This window comes from Melopsittacus undulatus, chromosome 4 (genome assembly GCF_012275295.1).
Source record: "Melopsittacus undulatus isolate bMelUnd1 chromosome 4, bMelUnd1.mat.Z, whole genome shotgun sequence".
Taxonomy (NCBI): Eukaryota; Metazoa; Chordata; class Aves; order Psittaciformes; family Psittaculidae; genus Melopsittacus; species Melopsittacus undulatus.
Genome location: NC_047530.1, coordinates 73,111,754 through 73,126,951, shown reverse-complemented (window position 1 = coordinate 73,126,951; position 15,198 = coordinate 73,111,754).

The window sequence follows — 15,198 nt, the reverse complement described above, 5'->3', positions numbered from 1 at the left end:
TCTCAGTCTCTCCAGAGGGCAAGTGAGTGGATTTCTTCCTTTGCTGATGACACCAATACATTCCATTCACCAGACAGCTTAAGCAGCAAACCACCAAGAAGGGGTCTCAGAAGAAACAAGCCCTGTTGATTTGCCATGATGTAGAGTTGTTCGTGTGGGCTGACCGAGCAACTGGAAGCCTTTCAAATGAGTATTCCCGCAATGTGTATTGTTTAAAATATGATGTGCTCATTAAACTTGGACAAAATGCTCTGGTTTTAGAGAAAATGGGAATCTGATAGGAATGTACCAGCAAAACTGCATGTGTAAGAAATAATTTCATATGACCTTAATACTAAAAGTAATGTCTGAACTTTGTCAGTGGGATAGGTACTTGAATAGAGCAGGAGAAGGGCTGGAGGGGTGATAAAGGTAGAAAAATTCCAAATAGTTTATAGTTTTGTTTTGTGACATTTAATTGAAACACCAGATTTAGCTGTGATAGAGGTTGTTTTCTAAGGTCCAGCTGTGGAAACAGCTGATGCAACAGTGATGTAGGAAAGGGCCAAGGACATTGAGTGCAGTGAGTTAACAGTGGCATGGTGCTGCAGAGCTGTTGAGTGCTGTCCTGAAATTCACACCAACAGAGTTCAAGAGATCCTGGAACTAATATCTGCTTGGTGTTACTGTTGTAACTGGAATGTACTTCCTCTAACTGCCAAACTTCAATTTTCACAGTTCCTAGCCTCACACTGCTATCTCATGTTACATTGTCTTCCCTATTGAAGAGAGTAGATACTCAGGGATGTGATTTTTATTTTTATGCTGGTATTATGATTTCCACCATTATGATCAAACACTATTCATATTACACTTTGGGGGTACAGACATTTAAACCCCTTTTCTGCAGTCAGCTGTGAGCTTCTTTAGCTAAGATACTGAGACAGCAGCTTTAAGCCACCACAAATGGGGAACTGAGTCGGCTTGTTAGCACAGCTCTGCAGCTCATCAGGGCTAGATGACCCAGCCAGAGCCAAGTAGGAGGCACTGTGAGTGCCATTTTAATCTTTCTTGGATTGTGGGATCCAGGAAAATTTCTTTGTGAATACCCACTGTAGTTCTTAAGTTGTGGATTAGAGATTAGAAATGAAGCCAGCTTGTAAAATTTTCACTCAATGCATATACATGTGTATATGTATTGAAGGAATGTGTTTATATGTTGCACAGAATCAGGCTGAACAGAGACTGGATTGAGAGCAGCCTTGAGGAGAAGGTACTGGGGGTGTTGGTTGATGAAAAGCTCAACGTGAGCTGGCAGTGTGCACTTACAGCAGAAAAAGCCAACCGTATACTGGGCTGCATCACCAGCACTGTGACCAGACAGTCAGGGGAGGTGATTCTCCCCCTCTGCTTCACTCTTGTGAGACCCCACCTGCAATGCTGCATCCAGCTCTGTCCCCCCAACATAAGAAGGACATGAACCTGTTGGAGCAAGTCTAGAGGAGGCCATGGAGGTGCTCTGAGGGCTGGAGTACCTTTCCTATGGAGACAGGCTGAGAGAAGAGAAGGCTTCAGGGAAACTTTAGAGCAGCTTCCAGTGCCTAAAGGGTCCAACAAGAAAGCTGGGGAGGGACTTTTGACAAGAATACTTAGTGACAGGACAAGGGGGAATGGTTTTAAACTGACAGAGGAGAGAATTACATGAAAAGTTAGGAAGAAGTTCTTCACTCTGAGGGTGGTGGGGTGCTGGCACTGGCTGCCCCAGCCCTGGCAGTGTTCAAGGTTAAGTTGAATGGGGGTGTTAGCAACCTGGTCTAGTGGATGGTGTCCCTGCCTGTGACAGGGGGTTAGAACTGGATGATCTTTAAGGTCCCTTCCAACACAAACCATTCTGTGATTTTATGATTTTACATTATTCAGTATATGAATTAATGATATTCTGGTGAGGAATTTATATAGTATCTCTGATGTGGGTGTTAATGTTTGCTGTTGAACTAGGTGTTACTCTTCAGTGGTATAGAAGAAAGACAATTTTACCCCATTTGTAGACATTGCTTCTTCAGCTTTTAAGGTTTGTTATAAACAGGGGGAAGTTAAGCCAAATGTTGTAACAGTAGTGAAATCGAACTGGCAGTGCTTTTCCCATTGCCAGTGTCACACCAAGCCTATTCTGCCACTTCAGGGTGGAGATACTGATCACTGTTTTGTGAAATTCACACATATCTTGTATTCAGAGTTAAAACTGTAAATCATAATCCTTGCACCTCTGGCAGAATTCAAATTAACCATTTCTATATACTTAAACGTTAGAAGTCCTTTGTCAGATTTTTCTGCCATGGTGAAATTAAATTTTAAAATCTTTAATTAGTTACCAAGAACTAGCAATGCTTCTAAAGCATAAAGTTTAATATGAAGTGTCTTCCTGTCCAATGGAGATCTGCTCACCTTGTAGAGGAAAAGAAGGGGTCCTGTTCTAAATCCAAAGGTGCATGTTTCATCTTCCTCTGGTTCTGCCAGCCCTCCCTGAGTCACTCTTCTTAGCCTTATGACTGACAATTGGTTCAGGCACAGGTCATTATAAGCTGTAGGTGCAGTTCCTCATTTCTTGGCTGCATCTTCCCAAAGGAGGACACCTGAAAGACACCCTGCTCCTTTCATGTGAGTCCTTCACTCCTTTTGCATGCTTTTGCATCCTCTGGCTGTGACTCCCAGTGGCTGCTGCACTCCTTTACCCTCTGGCTCTTCCCCTTCTCTGCTGTTTGGGTTCAGACTTGAATGCATGTGAAGTGAGCCCCCCAGTCTGCTACAGGAACTGCCCTGCCTGGACTGATTTCAAAGCCTGAGTTGTCTAAGGACTGATGAAGTAGGTTTTACATTGGTGTTCAGAGGAGGTGAGTTTGTCTGCATTCAGTTTTGCGTAGCGAGCATAGCTTCAAGAGAGGGTTAAAGCTGCTTTTGTTATCCTGAGTTGTAAGGTTGCTATTTACAGTCATAAAGTCACAGAATGGTTTGGATTGTAAGATCATCTTAAAGATCATCTAATTCCAACCCAGTCATTTTTTTATTATTATTTTTTAAGCATTGCTGCATAAAAGAAGTGATTCTCACCCTCCCTGAAGTTTTTAGCTTTTTGCATTGGTTTGCATATGTGTGAATAGAGCACCTATCTTTCACCCTTCCTTCCTTTCTGATCCTGTCTCAAGATCCCCTGCCAGTACCTCTGTATTTTGAAATACAGAATTCATAGGCACCTAGAGAGAGGAGGAATGCTTAAGTTTCCTTTACAATGGCATGACAGCACTACTAGTTAGAGTATATTTAAATACACCATGGTCTTTTATTTTTGCTCTTAGAAATGTGCTTACACTTGCGATGTATAAACTAAAAATTACTCTCCAGTGTCTTCTAGATGCCTGTAATTTTCTGTGGGGATGCTTAATTTCTGGAAACATGGTGGTTTCCAGGACAGACGCTCTGTTGTCTGGCCAGCAGGGAGAGGGCTTGTACACAGAATAAGCTTTAAGACTGGAAATCTAAAAGGAAATATTAGCAAAGCTTCCTGCTTGTCTGTCTTGAGATTCAGTTAATAAAACAGGAGCAGCTTGTTATGGAAGAAAAAAAAAAACCAAAAAAAAAAAACAAAAAACTTTGTAAGATTATTTTCTTTTAAATTAGTATTTTGGAGTGCCATTTACAATTCTATCCTGCTTCATATGCCCTGGTAAAATATTTTCAAATGTTGGCCTATTAAGCAAGAGCAAGCAGGTCTAAAATGCAGTGTTGCCTTAGCAACTATGGTGTTAGTTTCTGGATAGATTAGAACTGTTGATTTCTAACACACTGAGTTAGAGAAATCTCTATGGGCATTTACAAAAAAAGGGCAAAACGGGTGAAATCCCATTGTGTGTGAAGCTGGCTGTGTTTCTGGTTTGCTGGTGTGTCTGATTATTTCACAACAGATGTGCTTTAAGTTATACTGAAGGATTATGTTTTTTTTTTTCTCATTAGAGTTTCATCAGTTATTCAAGAATTGAGTTGATTTTGTTTTTTAAAAATGCAGGTTTGATGTTGTAGTAAGGGTGAGTTTGGCTAGTTTTTCTTTGCTCCTTGCAAGGAGTCTCAGGGATGTCCAAGATATTCCAGTTAGATATATTCAGCATATATCCCTGGTCTCTTTTGAAAAGAGTTGTGGGGAGCTTTTTCCCATGCTCTGAACATATTCTTTGCAGTTTATTTCTTCCTCTGAATAATTCTACTTATTTTTACTCTTTAGTCCATGAAAAATTAATTTAAATTTCCAGTTACATGCTTGGCTTTATAAACAGTGGAATTGTGTTTTATGCTGGGTGCTGCATTACTGTGGCATATTATTGTGATGGTGTTCTGCTTCTACTTGCACTGTCATAATCGAAAACGTCAGACCAGTAGGAGGCTGGATTCAGATCAGTTCAATATCAGGAAGAGTAACAGGAGCATGTTTGACTTTTTTTTCCTGACATAAGTCTAAAGCTAAGAATTAATACAGCATTATTTCTAGGGCACGCTTACAGTCATAGATAGCAGAAGAAACAGAACAGGAATACCTCTGGAAATGAGGTGGTACCTCGGGGGGGGGGGGGGGTTGTGCTGAAACTTCCTCTGAGCTTCTTGATCGTGGAGGTGTCTGTTTCCTGAGAATCTTTTTGGGAATTTGGGAGCTTGAGAAACTCAGGTTGTGGGGAAATATTTAAGTGGCACTTTAACTGTCTGATGCTGTAAGGAGCAGCACCCTAAACCCAGTGCTGAAGGAAGGATGTGAGGCAGTTGTAGGAAGTTAAGGCAAAATGGAAAGCAAAAGTATGTGACAATTAAAAAGAAATTAATATTCACCTTGGGTAATTTATGGCTCTGTGATTGCATGTTATGCCCAAGGGAAATCTCACTCTGAGCTGGATAATTTGTGTGTTTGCAGGTCTTGTATGGTAAATGTTAGACTTTTTCCACTTGATTTGCTTTTCAGCAGAGTCTTAGTTAAAATTTGCTGAGAGTGACTAATTATTGATTTTGATAAAGCTAATAAGGGGTTTTATGCTAAATAATTGCGTATCCCACTTCATTGTTTTCATATGCTTGTTTTGGTTCATAAAATCATTCACTGAAACATGGATCAGTAATGCTTGTTGCTTGATCCTACTGCTGTATAGCTGATGAATTCATGGATTTAAGACAAATAATCCGTATTTCATTACCAGCAAGTGCTAGAAATAAAAATGTGCTCTGGACTATTGGTTGAAAAACAAATCCTGAAGTCGTAAGAGAGGATTAAAGTTGGGGAAAAAAAATCTCTCAAGCGAAATGTTAAAAAACAAAGAGAGTAATGACATCTGCTTAATAGCATCCAGCCCTCTCAACCAACAGTTATGAATCTTCAAAACATTTAAGTATGGGAAATAAAAGGGGGGATGGTGGGAGTGAAGCAGTGTGTGAGAAAAATCAGAATAAAACAGCAGTCCAGGTTACTGGAAATGTTTATTCTCTACGTGGGAAAGCTTTAAAGCCTGTCTGAAATGTGTTCTAAAGAGACTAATGAAGGTAAAGATAAAAGCGTAGGGCTAAAGCTTGAAGGGCAATAGAGCTACATTTAATTCACAATCTTAGCAGTAAGAAGAGAAATCTTATAATGCCTGGGTATTCTTCCTTTTTCTGAAGGTGTTTTTTTTCTCTTCAGGGCACCTGTCAGCAGGAGGGGTTTTTAGTTGAGAGAAAAACAGCGACGTCCTTTCAACTTAATGTCAAGTGTGATGGAAAAGTCAGAACAAAACCCCTAAAAGGTTATATTTGGAACTAGTTGTGGAAGTGCAGCTTGCTCTATTACCCCAGAGTGGCCTGTCCTTCAGGAAGGCAAATGAAATCTTTGATAATCTTCCTGAATGCTATTTTTGTTTTCCTTCCACCCCCAAGTGCAAGTAAGTCTTACACACTTTATTTCACTTCTGCAGTTTGTGTCTTAGGGAAACTTTTTAATTCATTGAGAAAAGAGTCACTTTGTTATGATCCAGGAAGTTGTCTCTCCAGTTGTTTTCTGTGAAATTAAGCTTGAAAATCAAGGTAAATGAACTTGGCCACACAGAAGAATGGTGTTCATCAGGTTTCTGATGAAAATGTATTTCCTTGTTTCTGGTGGCCTTGATTTGTTCTTACGTGCCTAAACATCGTATGAGTATTATCGGTATAAGCAAATTGATAGCTAAATTTTGGTCTAATGGGTCACAGAAAGTAGGCTTTACTATCTGTAATGCTGTTGCATAAAACCGAGCTTAATCTTATTGTTAGTTTTATTCGCTTCATAGGATGGCGCTTTACCATGACAGTCAATGTGAAAGTCATCAGTTATTGTAGAGCTTTTTATGGAGGTTGAGATGAATTCCTTAAGGATGTAAAATTAGAGTGTTTCAGAAATGACGTAACACTTAGCAGAGAGGGTTTGCTTGGATTGCTTTATCTAAATCTTCTGGTGTTACTTTACAGCACATCCTGTTCTGAGCTCATTGTAAGGAAAGGTCCAGGAGTACCTTTGGTAACAAAAGTTACCAGGACTACACACAATTAAATGTTCAAAAAAAACCATCCTATTGAATGTGCATTTTCTAATCTGTCTCTTAACCCTGCAAAAAATAGTATGAGAGGAACAAAAGAACTAAAATAAATATGTTAACTTGATGCTGAACGTGGGAAATGTGGGCAGAGGTATGGCACACGGAAAGCAGTTCCTTTTCTAATTGTCATACACCTGGAAGTAACCTGTGACAGAGGTGTTAGGAGCACATTTCCAAAGTGATGCTCTCTATAGTCCCTTAAAAAAAAGCCTTTTAATTGCACTGACAAATGCTCACAGGATGAAATAATGGGGAAATTGAAAACGTCTCTTTCAGTAATTCATTTGAAAAAATCCCGCACTTCCTGGTTGGTTATCCCCATACGTTTCTATTCAGCTTAAAATGGCTTTTACAATGACTGACCTTTTTTAGTGTTTCATTTGACTTTGACTTGAATATTTGCTACCCCTACCTCTTGCTCTGGAGGCCTTTTTACAAAGAGAAAATTTCAGCCTGCCTTGCTGTAAAATGTTTTTGCTCATTTTTTCCATGCTGTTCAAATGTACTGGCAACCTGCATGGTGTTTAATGGAAAATGAAATCAGTTTGACAGTACCAAATGTTGTCTGTACACCTGCTTGCTTTTGGCACAGTTCAGCAGTTTTACTGTTCTTCCTTATGCACAATAGGAAAGTCTGGTAAGGCAACTTTTTTAATAATGCCAACAATTAAAAGTTTTAGTCAGATTTTCACATTTTCCTGCTGGTACACTGCTTCCCCCCGGGTGTGCTCACAGCACAGCCAGTGTAGAGAGCAGAACAGTGTGTCCTGCAGCCAACACTTTCTGCTGACAGTGCATTTTCATGGGGAGCAGAAGTCCACAGGGCCACCACCTTGTCCAATATCGGGGTTTGAAGAAGCGTTTGCAGATGAATTAGAGGAGGGGGATTTCCTGATGACTGTCTAATCCTGCAGATGGGCAAACCAGACAGATCAAAGCCTACTGTCATCATTAAGACATTTAATTAATCAGCTTCCTATGCTTATGGAGTTGGCCATGATTCTGAGAGAGTTCTTGAAGATTTTTTGCATATTTTTATGTATGTTTAAAGATGTTGGATATAATCAGGTTTATTTTTAGTTTGTATACAAAATGCAAATAAAATATGTTGTATTTTAATTCTGGCAGTGTCTACTGTATTGAGCTGGGCCTAAGTTCTGCTGTCCATTTTCATTGTTTCCCTCTCACTTCTTAAATAATCTTAATTGGAGGGAGTTCTTGCATATTTTCAGAAAGCAATCATGTGGTTGGTTGTGTTCATGAACATCTTTGAATCTAACTCTGAGGAAGGAAGGAGTCCCTGTAGGCTGCCTGGTCCAAGCCAGCACTAGAGCAGAGCCAGCCCTTGAGGATCAGCTTCCCATACTGGGGGTCTTGTCTCAGGGAGTTCCAGCATCTACCAGGGCAGAGGTCCTGCAGCAGGCAGTTTGCTGCCTTCTTCCATGAAAATGCTGTACAGGGAGCTAGTGCTGTGATAACTGACACTTCCTACAACAGCAGGATGTTGATGCATAGCTATTTCATCACTATGGATGGCTAATATGGGAATGGTGCCTTTTCTCATGCTTTATAGCATTAAAATAGGTGGTTTAGATCAGAGCAAAGCTGTCAGCAGTTGTAGCACTAACCTGATAGTGATGTGTGGGCTCAGGTGCTTGCAGAGGCAGGGACAAGCTTGTTGCTGTTCGTACTTGTGTTCTGGTTTTAGGACTCTTGCACCAGTGTGTGCTTCATTTTTTTTTTTTTCTTCAAGAGCCAAATGTTTTTCCTGACCAGAACTTCTCCCTGAATCCCATAGCGAAGAGTTTGCGGCTTAAATGTGTTTTCTGCAAAGATTACTTCTGAATTATTGTCATCATCTACATTCCCATCAGGGCTCCGAGGAGTGCGAGCAGCGCTGATTGTATATCAGAACTATTGTTTCTACCACAGACTGGGAAGGATTGGAGAGTGGAAGTACACTGCAGGACCTTGAAGATAATATGTTATAAATATCTAAAATTCTTCTGAAGTTTCAGCATATGGTTGCATGGAAGACTGGATCCTGACCATGTTATATAAAGATTGCTGCTAATGGCTTTTGGCAATATAGTCTCTAAATTGTAAAGCTGAAATGATTGCAAATTGTCTCTCTCAGTATGGATCCTACAGCTGTCTGGAAGATAGTGGAAGGAGAGCTTAATTAATGTTTGTTCTTGTCAAAACACTGATCAGGTTTGCATGCAAGGTTCTCTTCTCTTTGTGCTTTTTTGCTCAGATTTTATTTTAAAGTTATTTGCTATGCTACCCAGTAGCTCCAGTGGAAGCATAAGCATCCACTAACAAGGAGTTTGAATTTAGGGCATGTTGTAGAAATCTGAGAACGTTTTCTGTTTGGATAAAAATGTTTTGTGGGTTTTCTGCTGCTGCTAAGGGATGCTTTAAAACAATAATCCAAGGTGTTTACTTTCTGAAGTGTCTGCCCATTTGGTCCTTTGTGCTCCTCTGTTTTGCTGAACATGGGCAGCAATCACACTTTGGTGGCTGCAGCCAGCAAGTCCCCTGAAAGCTGGAGCAACTGAATTGATTTCTGAACTCCTAATCCTACAAAGCCTATAGATAATTGTTATGTTAGCTTCATTTCTGATAAAGTGGAGCTTGTGAGATGAGGGCATATGCTGTCTATTTCTTCTGTGTTTTGTTCCCCATCACCACCCAGAAGGGACCCTTGGAGCCTGCTGGGCACCTTTGTCAAAACTGGAACGACAGAAAAAAAGGAGTAGGAAAGAAAAGGGATCAGTGGAAGAGCCAGTGTTTTTCCCCATCACAAAAGGAAAACTGTTGGGTGATCTTAGCTCTTATTGCAGAACAAAAAATTCATAAGAGAAACAGTATGAATGCCCATGCAAAACATCAGAGTCTGCCCTCTGTTATGCATAGGTATGTGTCTCAGAAGAGCATCTCACATCATGCATTCTTATAGGAGTCATAGAGTCACAGAATGGCTGGGGGCCCCAGAGCTGGACACAGTACTCCAGGTGAGGTCTCATGAGAGTGGAGGAGATGGGGAGAATCTCCTCCCTCAACCTGCTGGGATCTATAAAACTATACAGAGTGATATGTCTGCTTACCCATGGCTTTACCTTTTACCTTAGTCTTCTCAAGAAGGAGGAGGAGTCTGCCACAGGTAAAGCTTGGAGTTAATTTTGCAGTATTAATCAGCATTCTAATTTCCTTCTACAAGGACCAACAGGACATTCTTTCTGTATTGTTTGTACAGTGGCAGCCCCAAATAGTGTGGTGGCTGCTCTTGTGTTTTTATGGTACTTGCTGTGGCTGGTATGGTGATCAATGTGTTTGGTAATGCTTCCTTGAAGATGTGCTTAGAGCCTACTGGTGGAGTTTGATGCCTTAACGCTGTAGAGACTGGCAGTGGTTCAGGTTTTAAAATAGAATAGTTTGCTGTTCCCTGTGTGTTTCAGATCTACAGGGAAGCCTTACACTTGGTGGGTGTTATGTGTAAGGAAAAAGGAAAGGGGACATGTGCTTACATACAAGATATGACTCTTCTGGGAAAACAGATAATGTTTCAAATTCATGGGATGTTTTCTGATTTAATATATTTTTGTGGGTTTTTTTGTCTGTGCCTTAGGGGCAAAGGTGAAAGGAGACAGAACTAAGGTGCAGTTCAAAATATGACAAAGTCCAGTAACCTTTTTTTCTTTTTTCCACCACTGCTCTTGCCATTTAACTTACACCTAATAAAAATCATCAGTTTCTAGTTCATATAGTGGAGTACTTGGGCTCTCTTTGTACAACACTGTTTTATTTTCCAACAGTGTGGGGAATGAGTTATATAAGCATTTTTATTTGATTTGGAGAAAAAATGATTTTTTAATATCTGATTTTAGATGTTGCTGTTTCCTAGGTTTTTTACAAGCTATCTCAATCTTGTGTGTAAACTGCTTGGTGTTTACCTGCAAGGAATGAAGCTGTGTGCTGCCATTGCTGATTATACAAAAGTAATTTCACTAGGAATATAAAAAAACTTTGACAGAAAACAAAAGATTAAAATGGTGTAATTAAAATTACACACTTCCCTCTGGTCTGTATTAGTGTTGCAGATGTACACACAAAACAACTGCAGAAGGAACTATTATGCAGGATTTTATCTTTACCAAATATATAAAGCTGCTTTCTTTCTCTGCAGTATTTCTTCTGTGTTTAGAGAAGACCGGGCCTGCAGTCACGTATGGTTAAGCAACAGGTGATGGAGTTTGGTTTGTCTCACTTAATTTGCTTAATATAATTTATCAGGAAAAAAGTCTGGTTTAGAAAAATGTGAAGTGGTTTTATGTCATAACTAAAATTGTGACAAAACATTCACTTTTAATACATGTATATTCTTTTAAAGTCCATATACTTAAGGACTTACAATCTTGGTATTTGATTTGATAAATGCAACAGTAGTTGACTATACTCTAAAACCTGCTTCCATATGAAAACACATGTATTTGCAATTGAATTTTCATTATGTACATCTATACATGTAGCTGTCATCAAATGCAGTGTCTTCCTTTTTTCACTTTGCACTGCACAGAAAATACTGTAGATCAAAATACTACACTTTAATCTACTTGATTTAACCCATATTTTATTACCTGTGTTGTTGCAGCTTATTATTGGCATGTTTGTGCATACCTTTTCAAACACTGGTGGCAGGTGGAACGATTCACCTGGGTTCTTTAACCATGTGAACCTTTCCTCACTTGAAAACCCCTTTGTCTCAATTATTCAAGCCCATAATTCTTACGTTCTCTGCTTAAGGCAGAATGAGGGTTATGAATGCAGCACTTTTCTAATTGAGTTAGTGGCAGACTTTCGTTCTGGAAAGTCTAATGTAATTTTCTTCAGCTGGTGCATGTAAAGTGGTCTTCAGTTGTATTACACTTGATTAAAATGTCTATATAAAATAGGATAAATATGTCTGTGATAGATTATTTATGGGGGTGGGTGGGTCTGGAAGACTTTGTGTTTGTTTTAGTGCTTCCTCCTGTGTGCTGTGTCCTGTGCAGCTACTGATGGACTAGCTGACACAGATGATTGCCAGGTGCCAGCTTGCCAGTGACTTCATAGCTGAGTACCGTAGCTGAAATCCAGGTACAATTAAAGCATACCCCTTAATTTGCCAACAGTCTGGAGTAAAGGCAAGATAACTTGTTGCTTCTCCAATCTGCTTGTCAGCATCTAAAGTTCAGTGTTTACCCAGTTTGGTATTAAAAAACTCCAGTAAGAAGATCCTTAAGTTCCCTTCTAAGACCATTTGGATGTGGGAGGCATGACCTGCAAAGCCCTTTGGAATGCCCAATGCAAGCAGCAGGAAAGGGACTTTATCTGTTGCTGTTGATATGTCTTGCCTATTACACATGTAAGGGAGAGACCAAGCATGAGCTCTGGTAAAGCTTGAGAACCTGTATTTGAGACCCCCAGCCTGTTCAGCGAAGTGTGGTGCTTGCCTGAAATGCTGATGTGAACACAGACGGGTCCTTTTCTCACAACTGTCTGGACATGGTGCAGACAGCTCTTTTTGAGATCCTGCTGGTGTTGGGAGCCTGGGCACATCTCCAGATCCTGCTCTCCAATGTATTTCATACAGAAATGCTCACCCTTTGAGAGTCAGGCCTTTTTCTTGTCTTGTGAGAAGCTAAGAAGGAAGCGAGACCTCTGTAAGTTACACTTTCCTCCTCTTGAACCATCCACATCCTTCTACGGTCACATGAAATAGGTTTGATCCTTCCTTTTGTGTCTCTCAGTGTTCTTTTTGCATTCCTGTTGTTACTGTCCAGTGAAGAACGGTTCCTTCAAAAGATGAGCAGTGGCAAAATTCTGGTTGGCAGAGACAGCTTTAGCCAAAAGTTCCCTATCATAGAGCAATCCTTTACATGTTTGTCCTTCTTTACATGCTGCTTTATTACAGTTCAAGAAAGAAAGAAAAAGTACATGGATTAAGTGGACTTCATGAGTATCACTGATCTGGAAAAGGAGCTTTATTTAAAACGCAGCTGCATGAGACTGTGTATTTCCATGCTATCAAAAGAGTGTGCTGGATTTTTTGCTTTTATTAAAGTGCCTGGGAATGGGTCACAGTTGGATTAAGTACAAGCTCACTGAAAAGGTGAGCTTTCTTTGAATTAGGCTGGTAGTACCCTTCCCTTGCACCAGATCCCACTGAGAAAGGTGCTGTAATCATTTACCCTGCCTGCCAGCTTGGCCATCTAGCTTGTCATCCAAGCTACACTTTGTGCTTTGCAGTGTAACCATGAAAATATGCCTGTCAAAGCAAGTTTCTTCAAATATGTGAATGAAAATCAGCCATAATCACAGCAGGTATTTTATGACTGACAACTCAAATTAAAAATGAATAAAAATATATTTTTAATAATGCACACAACATCTGTGAAATCTTATGCCAAGTTTTTATACTTGTTATACAAAGCAGTCAAAGAAGGTCCGTCCTGTTCCTCCTCCAGCAGTTGGATGGGAAAGCAAACTGCTGCTCCCTTTCCAAGTCTCTTTTAACTATCACTGATTTGAAGAATTATGGAAAAAACCTACCATCTATAGTTAATAGGGTTCCACAGGGTCTGATTAAGATATTTCAGGAAATATTTCTATTAAATAAAATGCATTTTGAAACTTGGAAGGACTGTTGCTGGTGCAGAGTCCTGCCTAGTTGGTGGGGAAAGAGCTGCTCTGCTGTGGGGAGGAAGGGATCAATGCTCCCATGAAGAATGGAGACAAATCCCCTGTGTGCATGTGAGGCTGGCAAGCAGGTGACACATGGTATATCTCTGCTCGCTAGGGTACTATGCTGCATGGTGGTTTTCAATCAAGTTTTCTTGAAGCACACAAATAGAGAGTTTGGATCTTTTTGCAGAGTGATTTGAAGGTTGCTGTATGGTCAGTGGCTGCATTTGACAGACTGCCTGGCCCTGGTGTACACCCTTGCACCCTTCCTTCTGAGCAGAGTCAGATTTTTGCTATAGATTTAGGATTTCTCTCACCACTCAGCTCTCAGGAGGCTCATAGCAATGATGGTCAATACAGTCCAATTCCATGTCACTGAGTGTTGAGAGTTAATGCAGTTGTGCTTGGGTGGCATTATACCTTGTGGCTTCTTTTTTACTCATTTGTGGTTTGAAACATAATTTTTCAGCCCTAGTCATTCCACACAGTGTCATCCCCCTGAATGTGTCCAAAACATCTTTAACATTTGCAGGTGATTTGCTATTTCCTTATTATACAGTGTGTGAAATCATTGTCTGTGCTTCCTAGAGCATGCATAACATTCACTAGGGTTTTTTAAAGCTTATTTTTAGCATTTCCAAATAATTCACAGATTTGGATTAAATTTCACTCTGTGTAGCAATTTAAAGCAGTTGCTGTATGCTAAACGTCTGTCGCTGAAGACCGTGACCTACAAAAACAGTACTATAATATCCTAAGCAATGAATTATTCAGATGCTCACACATACTGTAGATGCAAGAGTAGCTTCAGAAATCCAGACTGAGCTTTTGATCCCATCGTTCCTCCCCTTCTGGCACTTGTCCTGTGCTATGGTAGGGGAAAGGGCTACTGGAGGCCAGATAAAATCATGTCAAGTAAACCACAGAAGATGGAGAAAAGGCAGTAAAGGTAAAATGGTTACCATAACTGAATGATGCTCAAAAGTGTTGCATATGGAGTCTCTGCTTTCTGCCTTGAATTATAATGGACATGGGAAAGAAGTTTTTTCAGAAGGAATTAAAGAATAGCAACTGGAAAAGAGGTTGATGGTGCAGCATTTATGTATCTAAGTTTCCAGCCACTGGTGGAATGAGTACATAAAACAGGATCCAACTTTATGCCTGAGGACCAGTTCTTTACTGGTGAAATATTAATATATGTTACAAAACTGTAAGAGTTAAAAGTATAAAGACTCAGACTAAGCTGCTATGATTTTGAGGGAGAATGGTTCAGTCCGAGGACTGTGTTGGCTTTATGCGAGGGAAAGATCAACATTTCATAGCACATTTGTTCCTGAGGCATTGGTTCATGTTTCATAATGGAGATGAGAGATCTTTACTTTAGCTTGTTTCACTAATTTAAAAGAATACATCTGATGAGAAAGAGGAGCTAAAGTTGGCAAGGTGTTTAAAACAAGACACCTCGACCAACCCCACCATTAAGAAACATGGAATATCCATGGGAATCCCATCCCACCCTTGGTGATGTGATGTGTTTGTACCTGGTGGGAACACCGGTCCTGGGCAGCCTCAGCTACTTATGCAGCATTCTAGATACTCCTAACTCTTCCTGGAGCCCAGGAAATGCTGGGTTCATTAGTGATCTTCATCACCAGCCAGTGGCGAAGTGGGGATTTCCAAAACATTAGTCCCAGTAGCCATTACTGCCACAGATGTCTGCATTTTCCTAGAGATACTGAATTGATACAGCAATTTATACAGACTGTGGGAACCATGAGCTTAACTGCTGTGAAATGGGCTCACCTACGAATTTCTAACTTGGCGCGCTGGTTATCTGCTGATGGAGCCTGTGCAAAGA